This window comes from Chionomys nivalis, chromosome 3 (assembly GCF_950005125.1).
Source record: "Chionomys nivalis chromosome 3, mChiNiv1.1, whole genome shotgun sequence".
In the NCBI taxonomy this organism is placed as follows: Eukaryota; Metazoa; Chordata; class Mammalia; order Rodentia; family Cricetidae; genus Chionomys; species Chionomys nivalis.
The window spans coordinates 85,058,304-85,078,814 of record NC_080088.1 but is presented as its reverse complement, the minus strand read 5'-3'; positions in this window follow the sequence as shown (position 1 = coordinate 85,078,814).

The following is a 20,511-nucleotide window of genomic DNA, read 5'->3' as shown; positions in this document are numbered from 1 at the left end:
CCCAGAATTGTTCTCTGCCCTACATGTACATGCCATGGCGGCTGTCCCCCACCACACATCGGGTACACGTGAAGAATTAATAACTTAATGACTTTCTTTTTACGTGCATTGGAGTTTTGCCTGCATGTATGTCTGTGTGAGGATGTTGGGTCCTCTGGAATCAGAGTTACAGATAATTGTGAGCTGTTCATGAGGGTGCTGGGAGTTGAATGCAGGTACTCTGGAAGAGCAAAAGTGCTCTTAACCACCGAGTCATCTCTCCGGGCCATACTAAGAACTTCTTAATTTTAACATAGTGGTAAGCCAAGGTTACAATATCTTCTCACAACAGTTAACCAAGAAACTGAAGGTCAGAGACTGGAGAGATGGCCCAGTGAAAGAGCACTGACTGCTTTTCCAGAGAACCCTGGGTTCAAGTCCCAGCACCCAAATGGCAGTTCACAACTGTCTGTAACTCCAGTTCAAGAGAGCTGACCCCCTCACTCAGACATACATGTAGGCAAAAAATACCAATGCACATAAAATAAAAATTAAAAGACAAAAAGAAAAGAAAATATTAAAAAAAGAAAGAAAGAAACTGAAGGCCAACTTCTTTTGAAAACTAGATTTAAAAACCTTAGCAGAGCCGGGCGGTGGTGGCGCACGCCTTTAATCCCAGCACTTGGGAGGCAGAGGCAGGCAGATCTCTGTGAGTTCGAGACCAGCCTGGTCTACAAGAGCTAGTTCCAGGACAGGCTCCAAAACCACAGAGAAACCCTGTCTCGAAAAACCAAAAAAAAAAAAAAACAAAACAAAACAAAAAAACCTTAGCAGATTTTCCTCCTTTTCTTCCCTGTCCTCTACTCCTTCTCCTCTCCCTGCTCCTCCTCCTCTCCCTCATCCTTCTCCTCTCCCTGTTCCTCCTCTCCCTCATCCTTCTCCTCTCCCTGCTCCTCCTCCTCTCCCTCATCCTTCTCCTCTCCCTGTTCCTCCTCTCCCTCATCCTTCTCTTCTCCCTGCTCCTCCTCCTCTCCCTCATCCTTCTCCTCTCCCTGTTCCTCCTCTCCCTCATCCTTCTCTTCTCCCTGCTCCTCCTCCTCTCCCTCATCCTTCTCCTCTCCCTGCTCCTCCTCTTCTTCCTCATCCTTCTCCTCTTTCTGCTCCTCCTCCTCTCCCTCATCCTTCTCCTCTCCCTGCTCCTCCTCCTCTCCCTCATCTTCTCTTCTTCCTCCTCATTATCTGGGACTGAACCTCAAGCATGCTCGGCAAAGACTCTATCATTGATCCACATTCCCAGACACCTCTTCACTTGTATTTTGAAACAGGGTCGTGCTAAGTTGCCTGGGCTGGCCTTGAACTCACTTTGTAGCCTATGCCACCTTGAATTTACAATCCTTCTGCCTCCGCCTCTCACAGATCTGAACCACCGGGTTCTACCTGACTTTGTTTTGGGGGGGACAGTCCTATACTAGTAGTGAAATTAGGAAATCACAGAGTTCCACAGGCATTGCTTCTGAGTCGTTAATTGTTTTTAAACTAAGATCAGGGGAAGAATCACTCCAGGTCCCTTCCTACCATGTCACTCCCACCATCAATGTCCCATGTCAGGCTGGGACATTTGCCACACTATTCAGGTGGCAAGGAAGGTGCACACTTGACATAAAGGTTTGCTTTGGCTGTCTATGTGGTTTAAAAGCCACCTGACTTATGCCACCCACTTAAAGCCACTATCAACCTAAAACTGCCCCCCCCCCCACACACACAAAGTCAGGTGTCGCAGGTGGGTCTGCCATCCCAGCACTTGGGAGACTGAAATAGAAGGATTGTAAATTCAAGGCAGACAGAGGCTACAAAGTGAGTTCAAGGCCAGCCCAGACAATTTAGCAAGACCCTGCTTCAAAATAAAAGCAAAGATTTTGTTGTCAAAATCCCATAAATGGAGTGAGTTTAAACCACACAAATGTGCTTGTGCCGGCTAGGAGGTCCAAGATGAAGGCGCCCACAGATTTAAGACTTCTTGTTAAGTTGCTAAGATATGTAGAGTCACTTTCTCTTGGACCCAAAACCCCAGAACAAGGCTCCAAGGGTCCTTGGGCGCATACAGTTGGAACTCCGAGCAACATGGAACCCTTTCATCTGATAAGACAGAAAAACATATTCAGTAACAAGCAAGTGATAATTAACATTTAAAACCAGATTTCAAGTCAGGCATGGTGGCACACTGCTTTAAACCCAGTATTCGGGAAGCAGAGGCAGGAGGATCTCTGTGAGTTCGAGGCCAGCCTGATGTGCAAAGAGAGTTCCAGGCCAGGGTCGCAGAAACAAGCAAACAAATAAATAAATAGTAGTTTTAATTCATTGAGTACTTACTGTGAGTCACTCATTGAACCATTTTATGAATATTATCTCATATGGCTCCCCTAGCCACAACATGTTAGTATCCGGCTGTTGTTATTGGAATCCTAAATGTCCTCCAAAGACCCATTTGCTAAAGGTCTGGTCACCACCACGACCCCCAGACTCCTAGTGTCAGAGATTGGGGCCCAGTGCAGCCCACACTCCAGGTGAGCATTCTGTGAAGCCGTGTCTGCATACCTGGTTCTCCTTTGTTCTTTCTACCACACTTTCCCACCATGGTGTAACTGTGAGACCACAGACCGCAAGCTAAAACAAACCTTCCTTCCTTGTGCATTTGCCTCCTTATGCATTTTGTTATAGCAAAAGAAAGCTAATGGACCCAACATGATCATACCTGTTTTTAAGGCAAATGAACCAAGGACAGACAGGTAAAGCAATTTGAATCAACCAATACAAACCAATACAGTTTGTATGCATGGAGGCCCAAGGATTCATATGCATATGTACTTTTCGAAACTTTCTTTAAGGAAAAGAATAGGGTTTGGTGTTGGCAAGGCATGCTTTTAATTCCAGTACTCGGGAGGAGAGATAAGTGGATCTCTGAGTTCGAGGCCAGCCTGGTCTACAAAGTGAGTTCTAGGACAGTCAGGCTGCACAGAGAAACCTTGTCTTGAGAGAGAGAGAGAGAAAGAGAGAGAGAGAAACAGAGAGAGAGACAGAGACAGAGAGAGAGGAAGGAGGAGGAGGAGGGGAGGAGGGGGAGGAGAGGGGGAAGGGGAGGGGAGGGGAGGGGAGGGGAGAAGAGAAGAGAAGAGAAGAGAAGAGAAGAGAAGAGAAGAGAAGAGAAGAGAAGAGAAGAGAAAGAAGAAAAGAGAAGAATAGGAGAGCCCAGAGAAATGGCTCAGCTGTTAAAAGCACTGGCTGCTCTTGCAGAGGATCTGGGTTTGGTTCCCAGCACCTACGTTGCAGCTCACAACCATCTGTAACTCCAGTTCCAGGGGATCTGATGTCTTCTTCTGGCTTCTTTGGGTACTGCATGTACATGATGCACACATACAAGCACTCATACACATAAAAATAAACACACACATATCTATTCACGTATGAATATATATGTATATGTATACACATACACACATTTTTGTTTTTTTAAAAAAGAAAAAGAATAGGAAGGTAGGAGAGTCTTATACTTCTCATGTGGTTGACCTTTAACCCATGACCACTCAGCTATAAGTGATCCTGACCCACGGCCACTCAACTGTAATTGACCCTGACCCATTGACCCATGGTCACTCAACTGTAATTGACTCTGACTCAAGAGCACTCAACTGTAAGTGACCCTGACCCATGGCCACTCAACCGTAGTTGACCCCTGGCCCATGATCACTCAACAGGGCTCTCCTGAGCTGTGGTGGATTTGCAGACCCTGTTAGTGAAGACCATGACGTGACCGCCTGTTGTCCTGCCCCTGGACAGGTAAACAATGATTTCATGTTACGATTTTTATTGTCATGTCACATTCAATGATTGCAGCTGGAGGTAAAAATTTGGCATTTGGGTTTAAGAAACATTTCACAATCATGTTAAGAGGTTAGCATTTTCTGCATATTTCCCCTCAGTTCCTGATTGACATATTTTATAGACACAGAGTTTATGAACCTTTGACTTTATGAGAAAAGGTTTGCTATTGGATTTTTTAAAGATCTTGGGTGACAAATGATTCACCATTGGCACTCCTGTTTGCTGAATGAATAATTGGCCTAATCAGGAAAACTTTGTGTGTGTGTGCTAATCTAAAGTCGCATTAACTTCTTGATAACATCTATTTGGCTTTCTGAACTTGTCTGCGACCTCCCAGCAATCATTTTCTAAGATGTTACCATTTAAAACAGATGAAGAAGCCAGGTGGTGGGGGCATATGCCTTTCATCTTAGTACTTGGGAGGCAGAGGCAGGTGGATCTCAGAGTTTGAGGACAGCCTGGTCTACAGAGCAAGTACCAGGACAGCCAGGACTACACAGAAAAACCCTGTCTCGAAAAACCAACCAATCAACCAACCAAACAAACAAATAAAACAGATGAAGATTAAAATACTAAATCGTGTCTAGTCTATAGAGAGCCTGATGAATGTGTGTGTGTGTGGGGGGGTGTTTGCAGAGATTTGGGAGGTTCATGCTAATGACCTTTTGTGGTGCTGGCTTCACGTGATCCACACTATGTCCAGGCTGTGGGGGTATTGTAGAGTAGCCAGTGACATAATCTGGCTTGATACCCCGCTACTCTCTGCTAAAGTGTCCTGCTAAGGTGTGCGTTTCAGCATCACAGCTCTCAGTCACTATCTTCATTCTTTTCCTCAACGCGCGTTGTCTTTTCTTTTTTTTTTTTTTTTTTGGTTTTTCGAGACAGGGTTTCTCTGTAGCTTTGGTGCCCGTCCCGGAACTAGCTCTGTAGACCAGGCTGGCCTCGAACTCTCAGAGATCCGCCTGCCTCTGCCTCCCGAGTGCTGGGATTAAAGGCGTGCGCCACCACTGCCCGGCACGTTGTCTTTTCTTTAGTTTTTTTTGCAACAAGGTCTCACCCTATAGTCACAGCAATCCTCCTGCCTCAGCTTCTCAAGTACTGTATGCCGAGCTCCTTAATGCTGTGTGTGTGTGCATGCGTGTGTATGTGTGTGGGTGTGCACGCACATGTGCATGTGTATATTCAGGTGTGCTTAAGGCACAGGCAGAGGCCAGAGGCTAATGCTGAGATGCATTCCTTCATCACTTCTCCACACTCTTATTCTTGAGACAGTCAGTCTCACACTGAACCAGATGGCTGACTAGCAAGCCCTGAGCATCTGCCTGTATCTGCCCTCCAACACAGGATTGCAGGTTTTTGCTGGCGCTCTGGGCTTTTTACCTGGGGGCTTGGAGCCCAGACTTAAGCCTTCATGCTTGACAATAAGAATCATACATCTCTCCAGCCCGTCGAATTTCTTTCGACGTCAGAAATGCATGTGACACAATAGCTCTAACGCTACGATCACACCGAGCAGTGGTGTAACATGTGACTGATGGGGTAGACTAGAGAGGCTTGCCCTGCTTCAGTTCCCATCACAGAGCATCCTGCTCGGGTTGTTTGGTCCACAGAGATGCACACCGCTGCTTCCAGGATGCCTGCTCATCTCGGCTCCGCATCACAGTTTATCTATATTGGGACTTATAAAGCCTTCAAGATAATGCTTCCTCGTTGCTTCAGCTTGATTACAATTAAAATACCGAGACGGGGAATAATGTGAGCATCTCAATGGCCTGCGCTCAGAGGCAGATGGATGGCTCTCCTGGTACTATCTCGCCAGACTAATCTTAGTCATTACATCTTCTGCCTTTACATGTCATGGTGAGGCGTGATCAGAAAAAAAATCTTTTTATCAGACCAATCCTAGTCTCTCCCCAGCCTCATGGATTGGAATCACGGCCCACACGATCTTTTCTAGCCTGAGGTATCTATGCTCTCTCAACACGCTGGGCCAACACAGCTAGCTGGTTGACGACTTCTAGTCTTCCTGTGCGGGACTGGCTAGTGGGTTTAGAAAGCCCCTTTTGGAAGTCCGTTAGGCATTTCAGGACAACAGACAGCTGCAGGGTGTGAAACTCAGAACGGGGCTTTGGCGCTTCATGCCTTGGACGTTCTCCTGGTCTATTCAGGCTAATATAATAAGAGGCCATGGAGCGGGCCCTTATAAATAGCAAAGAGTTATCTCTTCTACTTCTGAAGATTGGGAAATCCAAGATCAAGGCTCTAGTCAACTCAGTGACTTCTGTGTGTCCTCGAGGGCCTGCCTCTTTTTAAACATTTTTTTTCTTACTTCTCTGAGTATTCCCTGCAGCCTATTTTGGTCATATCTACCCCCGTTCTCCCAGTTTTCCTAGAGCCATCCCCTTCCCTACACATCTAGCTTCATCATGTCCTTGTCTCTCCTTCCCTTCTTGTCTTGGATGTGTGTGGGGGGCGGGGGCAGTGACACTCCTAAGACCCACTCTTCCTTTCCCAGTAGCCATCAGTTATCAATGTCACCCCGACGTGGGGTGGGACTTCCTGCCCACCTCCTCACTCACTTGCACAGGTCTCAGGTGGCCCTCACAAAATCTGTGCAGTCTTATGTGCCCTGCCTTGTTCTGTGCTGATCATCCGGTCACCACCCCCAGGCTCTTCACACTTACTTGACTCCATCTTCAGCAGTAATTGCTGAACCTGGGAAGGGTGGAGGGTGTGTGTGTGTGTGTGTGTGTGTGTGTGTATGAGATACAGATAATTCTTGGAAGCATCACACTACATATTACATGTCAACACATGAATTTCATCATGGAAGAGACTTATCAAGGGACCCGTTGGTAAGGTTGCATCTAGATTTAAAGGCATGGCCTTTACAATGGTAAGACTATATGTTCTTCAAAATTCAGATGTAACCAGGTAGGGCAGGTACACACCTGTAATACCAGCATTCAGATGACTGATACAGGAGCATTGGAAATTTGAAGCCAACCTGAGCTACTTTGTCTTAAATAAATGAATAAATAAATATATAATTATTTTAAGTTCTACTAGGTTTTCCAGTGTTTTGACTTTCCGTGTCAATCAATTCATTCTTTTTTTTTTTTTTAAAGCAGAGTTTCCTAGGTGGTGGTGGCGCACATCTTTAATCCCAGCATTCAGGAGGCAGAGACAGGCGAATCTCTGTGAGTTTGAAACCAACCTGATCAACTGAGTGAGTCTTAGGACAGTTAGGGCTGTTACACAGAGAATCCCTGTCTCGAAAAATCAAAAACAAACAAACAAACAAACAAAATCAAAGTTTTCTGTTCTCTGAAGCATGGTTAACAAAACTCAGAGACAGATATCGGGGTTCAACCTTGTACATGGCTCTCAGAGGCAGCCAACATGTCTCCACCATGTTGGACTGAGCTGAGCAAACAGGCAGGGGTGTATTGGCCCTAGCCATGCCCACTTAACATTTTAAGAAGTAGTCCTGGTCAGGAAATAATTGCAGATATACAATAAGGACAGATTCAGGCATAAAAGACCTCTAAGTGAGACACAGTGTGTTTAAAAAATGTACGTAGGCCTGGGAGAAAGAAAGCAGAGTTTGGAGACACCATGGAGCCACCAGAGGAGAAAGATGCAAGCTGCTAGCTGGAAACTTGCTGGTGGGCCATGAGCCTGGTGGTAATATATAAAATAATAGAAATGGGTTAATTTAATATGTAAGAGCTTGCTAGGAATATGCTAGAGTCATTGGCTAAGCAGTGTTTATTACGGGAGTCAACGGGTGTGTGTGTGTGTGTGTGTGTGTGTGTGTGTGCAGAAATGGAACAAGCCAGCTCCTACAACACAACTTTGTTACATTATCCATACTCTGGAAAACAATCATTTGTTCATTCACACACTCATTCAAGCAGCAGAGAGCAGCCTAGGTTTTTGCGCCTGGTGGGGTGGAGCTCTGATAGAAGACAGACACAGTAGGAGGGACACGGAAAACAAAGCAATTAGAACACAATTTGCATGTTACAAAGGGCCGCAGAGGCGGCTTTTAACTGCTCTCCAGAGGATTAGACATCTCCACATTGTTTTACAGACCACTGACTCTCACAGCTAGGGGAGAAGAGGGTTTAACTTGGTGTAGTGGGGTAGGGGGAAGTGAAGGTTTAAACTTGAGGCGTAGTAACTAACTCACTAAACTAAAAAAAAAAAAAAAGGCCTCAGGACTCATCAGCCTGGTCCAGTTTGGTCTTCTGTCATTTAGGCATGTGAGAGCTAAACTGGAGATGCAGCTCAGTAGAACAGCAATTGCCTAGCAAGTGTGAGACCTCGAGTTTCGTCGTAAAAAAAGCAAGAAATATAAAGAAATAAGATCAGGAGAGGTGGCTCAGGGGTTAAGAGCACTGAATGACTGCTCTTCCAGAGGTTCTCAGTTCTGTTCCCAGCAACCACCCGGTGGCTCACAACTATCTAGAATGAGATCTGGGGCCCTCTTCTGGTGTGCAGGCATACGTGTGGGCAGAACACTGTATACATAATAAATTAATCTAAAAAAGAAAGAAAGAAGATTGATTAGTAGTCTAAAATTGAGATGAGAAACAGCATATTCAGAAGACTGGATTTCTAGGCAGCTGAGAGGGCTTAGCTTGTAAAAGGGGCTAACCATCAAGCATAAAGGCCTGAGTTCAATCCCCGGAACCCACGTGGAGGAAGGCAAGAAGTGACTCCCACACTGCGGTATGAGCGTGCCTCCCCCACCCCAACTGCGAATGCATAAATGTAATAAACAAACGAAAGCTTCATTTCCAACAAATGTTTGCAGTTTGTAGCAGAAGGTTAATGAAAAGGGGTTATAACAAATTTCAAATATAACCTCCATTCCCCACCCCCCCGCACTCCCCCCAACTCAACGAGAAAGAACAGCCAGGAAGTGTTTCTTAAATACTGCAACTCATTGTAGACGGAAGATGTGCCCATACAGGACATCTAAAGAGACACGAATGTCATAAATGCACGTACATTCTGCTTAGGTCCAGCATTTGAGTGTTGGTGTCGTAACCGTGGACAAAGAGAGATAGTGTAAGGGCAGCTGGGGTAGCCAGGTCAACGAAGAGTGTTCACGCATTTAGTGTGTCTTTTTAGGGACAGACCACCTACCGTGTACCATCACCCGCTTCGCCTTTTCAGTCTCGTCCTATTCTAAGAAATCGGGACTGCTGTATAATTGAGGGAAGGGTGGAACGAAGGTTAAAAAAAAATCCTAAGTGGGATGGGAGGCATTTCTTTCTTTCCAGTTGTTGATGCTGGGGATTGAACAGGTACCCCCACTCCCACCCAGCCCCCGGCCTCCCCCAGGCTAAACACACTCCCAGCCCTGGGACTAAGGGAATGCTAGCTAGAGGTTTAGTAAATCTAGGGACCACCTGGGAAGTTCCTTCCAAGGCTTTGGCTGGTCTACTTGGCTCAGACTGCCATACCCAGAGGTGGGGTCTCCGGGCAGTGGGGAGCCCCTCCCGCTGAGCTCGCTTCTGCCCTGGCCGCCCGGGGCAGGGGGGCTTGGCACGGCTGTCTCCGATGGCCCCAGTGGGAGGGTCACCGCTAAGACACCCGGCCCATCTCATTGTTTCAGGCCCGGTTTCCTCTTCTGGCAGAGGCCAGCGGCGCGCTGAGCGGGAAGGGGCCGGGACAGGGCTGGAGCCCTCGGGATGTCTACCTCTGCTGCTCCTTCCCCTCTCCAGGAGCTCGCGTTTCCCGGGGTGTGTGAGTATTCTCAATAAAAAGGGAAAAGCACCATCCAAGTGAATTTTCCAGCGCTGAGAGGAAATGCTGTTTCCTGCATCGTACAAAACTGGTGCCAATAAGACTGACACAGGAGCCCATTGTCCGGCTAACAATGTGTGATGGGGAAGGGCGCCTGAGAAAATAGACCTGGGGCCACCGTGAGCGTTTGATCCTTCCCTGCGGGGCAAGTGTGTGTGTGTGTGTTTGTGTGTGTGTGCGCGCGTGCGCACACACGCGCGCGCCTGATGTGTGTTTGGAGTACAAAATGATATGCATCTGTGCAAGAGTGTGTGCATCAGCCTGTGTGTGGGAATGTGTATGATGTGTGTCTGTGTAAGAGAGCGTGCACGAGTCTGTGTGTGATTTCTCTATAGGCATGTGTGTGTGCGTGTGATGAGCCTGCGTGTAGTATCTTTGTAGGTGTGCGTGCGTGCATACAAACGTGTGCGTGTGTATACCTACGTGTACATGTATGCGACTTTGTGTGTGCGCAAGGGTTCTCAGGCTGGTCAAGGCACAATGCTTCTTTTTCTGCAGGCTTGTGCTACTTTGGTGCTCTCAATGGTGGGAACAGACTGAAAAACGAGCAAAGAAAAACAGAAATAGAAAGACAGACAGACAGACAGACAGACAGACAGACAGAAAGAAAGAAAGAAAGAAAGAAAGAAAGAAAGAAAGAAAGAAAGAAAGAGAAAAAGAAAGAAGCAAACCCAACAGTCTCTAGGTCACTGAACTACATGTAGAGCCAGTCAGCAAGTCAGCAGCCTGGCAGTCAACACAGTTCCCGCACCCAGCCAAGACACAGGTGATTGAGTGCCAGTGTCCTATGCGTGCCCGGCGGTGGGGTACCAGGCGGCGGCGGCCTCGGGAGGTGAGGGAGCTCAGAGGCAACTGGATGAACGCACACCGGCATTGGCCCACCTGGGCGCCCGAGGTCAGTGCTTCGGCCAGAGTGTCACCTCCTTGCCCTCGGCGCTCACGTAGTCGCTGCGTTCGGGACGTGAAGTGCCGACCCAGAGGCTGCTCCGGCCAGAGCATGGGCTGGGCGATAAACAATCACACAGGATACACAACACCCTGGACTGTCACAAGTCCCTCACAGGAAAAGATAAATAACATCTGAGGAGCCGCGGGCGCAGCTTCCCCCAGCAGAACAAAAAACTTTGGCGAAGTAAACAACAGGGCCGGGAAGAGTTCACATACTAGCCCTGGCGGCTGAGAGAGCCCACGCCACCTCTTCCACCGGGTCCGCTCACTCAGGGGCTCCTTCCAGCGCAAATGGCATGTGTGCACACGCACAAAGGCATGCACACGCATGTATGGTTCATTATTTTTACATTATTGGCAAAGCAGGGCATAGTGGCACAAACCTGTACTGCACTTCCAAAGCAGGAAGTTTCAGGCCAGCCTGGGCTACATACCCGAGCTTCGTACTGAATCCCATACCAATAAACAAGAGATTGGCAGTTGTCACACTCTAGGTAGGAACCTTGTTTTCTGAGCTCTGCAAGAGTTGACTGTGCAACAGGCAAGGAGGGGAGGTGTGTTTTCCTGAACTGGAAGACTGAGGATTTCCTGAAAACACAAACGTTTTCCTTAAGGCTTTGCTCTTGGAGTCATAGCCAGTGTCATGAAGCCCACACTGATCTCCTGTTAAGGAAACCACAGCTATTCAAACCTGAGAAACACAAATTTACCACGAATACGGCAAAATGTTCAAGATACGCACTCAAGGTGTTCACTGGGTGACTTTGTTTCGCTCACCTGGAGTGTGATTCCCAAAGCAGCCCTTACCTTCTGTGAACCAGCCAGACCTCTATACTTCCCTAACCACTGTCTTATATGACACACTTATATCCCCATCACCCTGGCACCAGCCATCCCTCTCTATCTTTCCATTCAGTCATGTTTGTCTCCTGGCAAATAAGATACTCGAAAAGTTCAAATGCTTGGACTCCAGTTGGTGGGTCTGGGTGGGAAGAATTAGGGAGGCGTGGCCTGGTTGGAGGAGGCGTGGCCTGGTTGGAGAAGGTGTGTCACTGGGGGGTGGGCTTTGAGGCTATTTTCCTGTTAGCTTGCACTTGTGGATCATGATATGAGCTCTCAGCTCTCACTTGAGTGAGCGCCATTCCTGTTTGTCTGCTACCTTGTTCCCCACCATGACCGTCATGGACTCTAACCCTCTGAAACTATAAGCCCCAATAAATTCTTTCTTCTCAAAGTTGCCTGGATCATGGCACAGCAATAGAAATGTAACTAAGACATTCATGTAATGTTTTGGGGGTACAAAAAGGAGCTAAAGGCAGGAGTGTGGGAGGTGTAGGAGACAGCCACTTTCTAAATATAATTCATGTCAGCCTAATATCTGGGTACCATTTGGATCTCAGACCTGCAGGCACAGCGTATCTCCTTTCCTGGATTTTTTCTCATGCCTCTCGTGTGTGTCACATGGATACATCTGGGTTGGATGTGGGTACACATTAGTGGGTTAGTGATTGGTTGGATGACAGGATCTGTGTATGATGGAATCCTACAGGACATTTCAATGTGTGGCACTGCCCTTCCCACCCTCTGGACTGGCGATGCATGCTCTCTTAAGCAAGTGGTTCCCATGCGGCCCATCTTTGGCCAAATACATAACATACTAGGCTCTCAATGTACATGTATACACTGTGTAGCAGAGATGCTGTGAACCCATTGATCTGATTGGGAGATGACACAGTTAGGATTGTCCATGTAACTCATGACTGTACTATGTATGTTCCTGGAAGACCACATCCAAGCCCTGGGCGAATCTATGATGAGGACATTTTTGCCACTTTGCTTCTTCCAGGGTTGGTTATACAAGGGCAGAGTGGGAAAGAATGAAGCTACCAGACTTACAGATCACACCTCGCAGGGAATTTAGTCAAGGCACCTGAGATACTGTCAAGAAGTGAATTTGGCCACGGCCTGTGTTAAAAGTGAGGGCTTTCATTCAGGGTCCATTCTGTGTTGTCTAGACCAGCTCTGTGTTTCAGTCCAGAGTTCTCAGATCGGGGATTAAGAGAGAACACTTTAGGCCTGTGAGATGACTCCATGCATAAAAAGACACTTGCTTTAAAAGCCCAGCAATATGAATGGTCAGTCCTTGGAATCCTTCTGGTGGAAGGGGAGAATTGACTCCTGCTAATTTTTTGCGCGCGCGCATGCACGTGTGCGCGCACACACACACACACACACACACACACACACACTATGATGTGCATGTTCCTTCACGAATAAATAAGAAATGCTGAAAATGGCATATCCATCTGGGCACAATGGCACACGCCTTTCTGTAATCCTATCACTCAGGAGGCAAAGCCAGGTGGATCTCTGAGGCTATTATATAGAGAAACCCTGTCTCGAAAAACAAAAACAAAACAAAATGACATGTCCACTGAGAGGAGAGGGACCAGAGGACAGAGGAACTCAGTGCTGCACTGTATGTTTGAGCCTCTTAGGTGAAAACGGGCACTGACACTATATAGATTCTCTCAGGACCAGGGTGGATAGCCCAATCAGTGGTAGAGTGATTGGCTAGCATGTAATGGTCCAGTATGGATCCAGGAGGTCTGTAGGCTTGCACACCCCCAAACCAAGTGAACAGAGACCTTAGCAAAGCTAATTGGCTCAGACTCAGCAGTGCCAATGCAAGTGCTGAGTATAAGTGATCCCATGATGGACCCACCAGAGAAGCCCCAAATGGGAGTAGTTACTGATAACTGTGTTTGGTTCATGTGGGCTCTTAGCTGAGGAGAGAGTGAAATCCATGAAAGTCCATTACAGAGGAACCTTGACACCCTTTACAAGGACGTGGTAAGGAAGGATTCAAGCATTCCTTTGAGAGTCTTTTTGTTTGTTTTGCATTGTTTTTCGAGATAGGGTTTTTCTGGGTAGCCTTGGCTGACCTGGAACTCACTCTGTAGACCAGGCTGGCCTCAAAAATCACAGAGCTCCACCTGCCTCTGTCTCTCCAAGTGCTAGGATTAAAGGTGTGTGCTACCATGCCCAGCTCAGTTGTTCTATTCCTAGACATTTATTTCAAGAAGAGCAGTTTTTTTTTTCTTCCACACAAAGACCATGTGCAAATGTTTGTGGTGGCAATACCCAGAGAGCTGAAACTGGAAACAGATAAATGTCAGCTGGTAGATGGATAAACTGTGGTATGCTTCCACAGAGGACGTCTGCCACTCAACAGGAAAAAGAGCACATTGCTGGTACATGCAATAGCAGGTGAATCTTTGCTTGCTGGCACATGTTACAACATAGGCGAATCTCTAATGCATTATGCTTAATAAAAGAAATTAAATGCAAAGGGTCCGCATATGTGATTGCATTTATGTGACATTTGAAAAAGGTGGAACTATGGGCACAAATATCAAATTAGAGGTTGCCTGAAGCCAGGGGTGAGGAGAGGGGTTGACAAGAAACACAAGAGGGATTACGGCAACAGAAATAGTCCATTCTGCTGGTGGTAGGGTTAGCATGACAGTGTAAGCTAACTTACAGGACTAAATTCCTAAAGGATGACTTTACTCTATGTTAATTGTACTTCAGTAGCAGGGCATAGTGGCACATGCCTTTAATCCCAGCAGCTGGGGAGCAGAGGCAGCTGCAACTCTGTGAATGTGAGGCCAGCTGGTCTACATAACGGGTCTCAGGACAGCCAGAGCTACATAGTAAGACCCAGTCTCAAAACAAAACAAAACAAAATTGTACTTCAAGAAACCTGACATTAAAGCTAAATTCATCATCATTTGTAAAAAGATTATTACTTTTATTTTATGTGCATCAGTGTTTTGCCTGCATGTATATGTACTATGTGCATGTAGTACTCACGGTGGCCAGAAGAGGGCAGGCACTGGATCCCCTGGAACTGGAATCACACAGGGTTGTGAACTGCCTTGTAGGGTGCTGGTTACTGAACCTGGCCTTCTGCAAAAGCAACCAGCATTCTCAAATGTTGAGCCATCTTTACAGACCCTCTATCATAATTTTAATAGTTATCTTTTGATAATTTGTATAAAATTGCTCTTTAAAAAATTTTGAGCAAATACATGACTGAGACTAAAGGGAAGTTCTACTTCTTAGTGAAGTCAAGTTGCTCAGGAGTGAAAATGGAAAACCTTGAGTGCCAGTCTCCTCCTGGTCTCCTGGAGGTGACACAGGAGGGTGTGGACAGACCGCAGAGAGCAGCCTCCCCAAGATAGAAGGCTTTCCGAGGAATTCTTACTCATCCGGGAAACTCCCAGCCACAGTCCTGAGAGGGAAAAGTGCAGGCGTTGTTGGAGGGTCTTCACAGTCGGCCTGTGGCGAAATCACCCAGGCTTCTGCGGCCTGAGTAGCAACCTACATCCATCAACGCACATGCGCACACATGCGTAGTGGGAAGCCCCGAGCTGCTCTGAAAATGACCTACTAAAGGAGGGTTAATGAGTGAGGTCACCGCTTAGCAGATAACATCTGCAGAATCAAAGTCCAGGGTCAGAAATTCTGTGGGCAGCAGAAGATTCTCAGAGTGAAAACAGCACTCCCCAGAGCCCTGTTTCCTTCTCAGTTCCAACCCAGCAAACATCTTTTGAGATTCATTCTACAGAACAAGTCATCGTGGACTCTCCCCTTCCTACGAGTCCCCAGAAGACTGTGGCTGACTTTCTACAGACAGGAAAATATGCCGATTTCTATTTAGAGAGCAATTGCTTCTCTTTCATTTTATCACGTGATCCTCTTCCACAAGACCCCCCTCCATCTTCCCCTCCTCTTCCTCTTCTTTCTTCCGCTTATATTTTAAAACCATCTTAGTCATTTTCAGTAGTGCTACCTATATCCAGACTGCGAGAGATCGTCCTGTCCGGTTAAACTGAAGCTGCCCCGTTAAGTACCAACTCTCCATTCCTCCCTCCCCTCGGGATCCTGCACCAGGTCTGTGAAATAGACTCTAGGTGGCTCACACGGGCAGAATTACAAAGGGTTTGTCGGTTGGTTACTTCCTTGTTTCCCTTGGCACAGAGTGTTGCAGGATCAGCCATAATGTGTGGATGAATAATACTTCGAGGTATGTGTAACCCCGTCATCTGTCCATCCATCACTGAGCACATGGGCGGCTTGGCTGTTATGAATAAAGCAAGCAGCTACAAACATGGTGTATACATGTAAAAAACGGTGCTTCAATTCTTTCGAGTTCCTACTTGGAATTCTCTGGGTTTATCGACCAGGAAATAAAATTGTATATCATAGAATGATTCTACTTTTAATTATTTGGAGACTCTCCATATTGGTTTTCCAGAACGACCGCAGCTTACTTCATTCTCACCTATGGCGAGCACACGTGCGGATCTTGTCGAATCTCGGAGTGTTGGCTATTTTCTATTTCCTGTCTTCCGTTCTTTCTCACAGAAGCCACCCTATTGGATGTGAGGTGGCATCCTGGTTTATTAGCCTTCCTGTTAATGTGCCCCAGAGTGACTTATGCACTACAGCCCCAGGCATGACCATTCTGAACAGGTGCAATGGGATGGAGCTTTTCTTAACATATTCATGTAAGAATATTAATGATAAATTATGAATGCTTGCTGTCCTTGGGGAGTTGAGTCTAGCAATGGCCCAAGGGAAATGCATTCCTTTTCAGATAGCTTCCTACTTCCATAACTTTGCCCCACCTTCTGCTTCTCCTCCTGTGTTGGTGCGTGTACCCATAGACCCTTTGGCTTGCCTCATGCTTTATTTGTCCTTGAAGGTGAAAGAGTCCCCCCTTTTATCTCAGCCCCTTTCTTTTGCAGTACTGTCCGTAGCCAACTGTAGTTACGCCCTTGACATCGATAAGACTCCCAGGCTGTGTATCTCAACCTAGGTGACACCTAGGTTTTTCAGCCATGTTGTAGGTAGCCTATTGCACTTCAACTTCAAACTTTACCTGGTCCCGTCCCCTTCCAAACTTGAATTCCATGCTCCTATCTTTGTGTCTGTCACAGCCAGAAACCTGAGGTTCCACCTGTCACATAGCCATTGCATCACTTTTCCTCTTGGCCTTGAATCAGCCTTGGTTTAGGGAGGCGTATCCAGAGAGGCTCCTTGCTGACACAGGTACACACACTCACACACATTAAACCCTGCGTGTAGAAAAGTGGGCAGACAATGGGGTGTGTGAGAGGGGAAGTCAGTCTTCAGCCCAGGAGGCATGGGCAGTGTCTAGATTCTGGGGTGGTGGAGTGGAATTGCTGTTAGCATGCAGTGGGCAGAAGCCAGCGATGTTAAACAGCTTACAGGGCATGGGCCATCTCTCCAATCCTGCCCCAAGATGGTCCTAGACCTTTGCCCTTCCCGCCCAGGTTCCCCTCCGCCCCACACACAATGGAGACTGAGGCAACTCTTGACTGTTCAGAGTCCTCTGCGAACTACAGTCTTGTGCACAGAAGCACCTCCATGTCTTCAGGGTACCTGCTTCTGTTTCTTACCCGTCTCAAGGCAACTGTCATGGGGTATAAAATCTTGGATTCCTGGCTTCAAACAGATAACCATATGCAATTGACTGAATGAGCGTATGCCACTAAACGTCACATCACACGAATCCAATGTGACTCTATTTGGAAGGATCCTTTGGGGGAACAAATGGGTCATGAGGGTGAAGCCAGCATAGAATTTAAAGAAACATGGAGTGCACTGGTCTTCCTTCAGCATTGCGGAAAGTGCATTCTGGGATTGACTCCCTACTTTCTCACCCCTGTCCTGGGTTATCCTGAGACCTTAGACGAGGTTCTTTGGTTTCGTTTCATCATCTTAAAAACGAAGATAGGGACATCAGCTTCTTTTCAAGCTATTGTGAGCAGTGGCAAGCTTATCCAGGTAGACCCGGTGTGTCCAGCAACAGGCAGACAAGGGCTGGGCCACAAAGCCTAGTTCCCGACACAAGGTAAGAACTTGGTATCTGTTCATTGTTACAAATGTTTGTTGAGTATTTCGACCAACTATCCTCTAGGAATTGATGAATAAACAAGGAATACACAGAAATGCTGTTTTACCAGACAGTTCAATAAAGATGTTTATTTACTACTTAAGGAGACTGACATGGAGGGCTGTTTACATAACCTGCCATTGTCCCCCTATCAGACCTTCCCCCTGAGAGCTATTTTGGGGTGTTTGAGCCAAATCCTGATAGAGGAGATGAAATCAACAGAAACTGAAAGGGAATGTTCCCTGAGCAGAGAGAGAATAATCCTCCCCCCAGGCAGAACCAAAGATCAAACAACCCCACCCCCTGTCCTCACCACACCCCACATCCCCTGCCCCCACCACTCACCATAGCATCCCAAAGAACAAAGGGCACCAATGAACCCTGGGCTTGAGGAGTCAGAGGCAAAGCTGGGTGGGATGGAGTTGAAGAGGAAGGTGCAAACCAGACCAGGGAAGAAAGCCTGGAAGGGCGGACCTGTGGCTCTTATCTGTGATGTAATGGAAAGCATTCGGGTTGCCCATGACAACAAGCTGTTACCGTTTTTTAGCAAAGATGGACTCCAGAGTCCACAGGTAAACTTCTGGAACACAAAGAAAAGTGACTAACGATTTCAAGATCGTTATTCCAGATTTCATCCAAGTAAAGAAATGGTATTTCCACGTAGATTTGAAATTGTTAAAAGCCGTTTGAATTTCCAGGACTGTGAAAGGCGTGGGGGGAAGAGGAGAGTTGGTTTGTTTTAAAAAACTTTTTTACAAAAGCTTATGGGATATGGGAAGCTCTGTGTGTGTGTGTATAGTGTGTGTGTGTATAGTGTGTGTGTGTGTGTACACGTGTGTGTCCGTTCCTGACACAGTGCCTGTGTGGAGGTCAGAGGATAACTTGCAGGAGTCAATTCTCTCTTTCAACTCTGTGGACCCCAGGGATTGAACACAGGTTGTCAGACTTAGTCAAGAAAACAGCATGTACCTTTACCTGCCGAGCCATCTCGCAGGCCCCTTTGCAAGATTTTAATTTGTTTCTTATGTCATTGCAAATAATAGCTATTTAGTCGGGGTTATTATATTGAATTAGACAGCTGCGGGAAACCAGGCACACAAGAATTTGTTATGTTAATGTCAGAAAGATGAGTATTACCCCGACACACAGACATTTGCCGTGCAGTTTGCTCACACTCGCCACACCCTGCATTATCCTTGCTTTTTCCTTCCCCTAACCCAGTGTTTCCCTTCCCCTTCTCAATGTTTCCCCATCCTCCTCCCAAGTATTTCACCTTCTACTTTCTTTTTTTTTTTTATTTTTATTTTTATTTATTATGTATACAATATTCTGTCTGTGTGTATGTATGCAGGCCAGAAGAGGGCACCAGACCTCATTATAGATGGTTGTGAGCCACCATGTGGTTGCTGGGAATTGAACTCAGGACCTTTGGAAGAGCGGGCAATGCTCTTAACCACTGAGCCATTTCTCCAGCCCTCTACTTTCTTTTTGTTTTTGGTTTCTCGAGACAGGGTTTCTCTGTAGCTTTGGAGCCTGTCCTGGAACTCTCTTTGTAGACAAGGCTGGCCTCGAACTCACAAAGATCGGCCTACTTCTGCCTCCTGAGTGCTGGGATTAAAGGCATGTGCACCACCACCGCCCACCTGGCTACCTTCTACTTTTGTTTTAAATATAGGTTCTGGGGCTGGAGAGATAGTTCAGTGGTTAAGAATGAGTACTGTTGTGGCAGAGGACCCAAGTGATGATCACACCTGGGGGTTTGTTTAGTTTCAAACTGTAAAATTCTGTTTGCTGAGTGTTTAGTTTGTAAATAAGTGCTACGATCTTAGAGCTTATGCTAAAGCATTGGTGTAACTGAAGGCTGTACTTTCCTTTCCTGGCCGCACAGTCCCGAATAATCACACAAAAACTTATATTAATTACAAACTTTTTGACTGTTGGCGCAGGTGTATTCCTAGCTAGCGCTTACATCTTAAATTAACCCATTTCCATTAATTTGTATTTTACCATGAGGCTCATGGGCTCGTGGCTTGTTACCTTACATCTTTCGTCCCTGGAGGCTGGTGGCATCTCTCAGTCTGCCTTCTTTTTCTCCGTATCTCTGCTTATATTTCCTGTCTCTCTCTATTCTTTCTGGCCATTGGCCAAATCAGCCTCTTTAGTAACCAATGATAATAAAACATTCCCAGCATACAGAGGGATATCCTGCATCACATTAGGGATGATTTCCTTAAGGGAAAGAGAGCAGAGTGATACTTACGCAAACTCCCTAAACTTGAAAGAGGAATATTTTCTATCAAATAGAACATTTTTTATACTTTTTAATTTCTAGTATTCGGTACACTTATTACATCTTTGCTATAAAGAACTTGCAAATTAAAAAAAAAATCTACCAGCAAAATAAACCAGACCTAAAATCTGTACATCTCAGTGAAGTTCTATATGGTTAATATAGCTATTTGAAACTGTGGCCTTTCACATTGGGATCTATACTTTTACTAGCAAAGACATTTTTATACCCTTAACTACCACCAAAAAATAAAAACAAACTGAAAAACTCATGAATGAGTTAAAACTAGAAAACTATTCTCCAGGTGTGGTGCACACATAGAAGAGAGGGAGACTGGGCTGGAGAGATGGCTCAGTGGTTAAGAGCACTGACTGCTCTTCCAGAAGTCCTGAGTTCAATTCCCAGCAACCACATGGTGGCTCACAGCCATCTATAATGAGACCTGGCACCCCCTTCTGGCTTGCGGGCACACATGGAAGGAATGCTGTACACATAATAAATAAATAAATATTTAAAAAAAAAAAAAAAAAAAAAAAGAAGAGAGGGAGACTGATCTCTGTTGAGGTCGAGGCCAGCCTGGTATACATAGCAGGTCCCAGGACAGCCA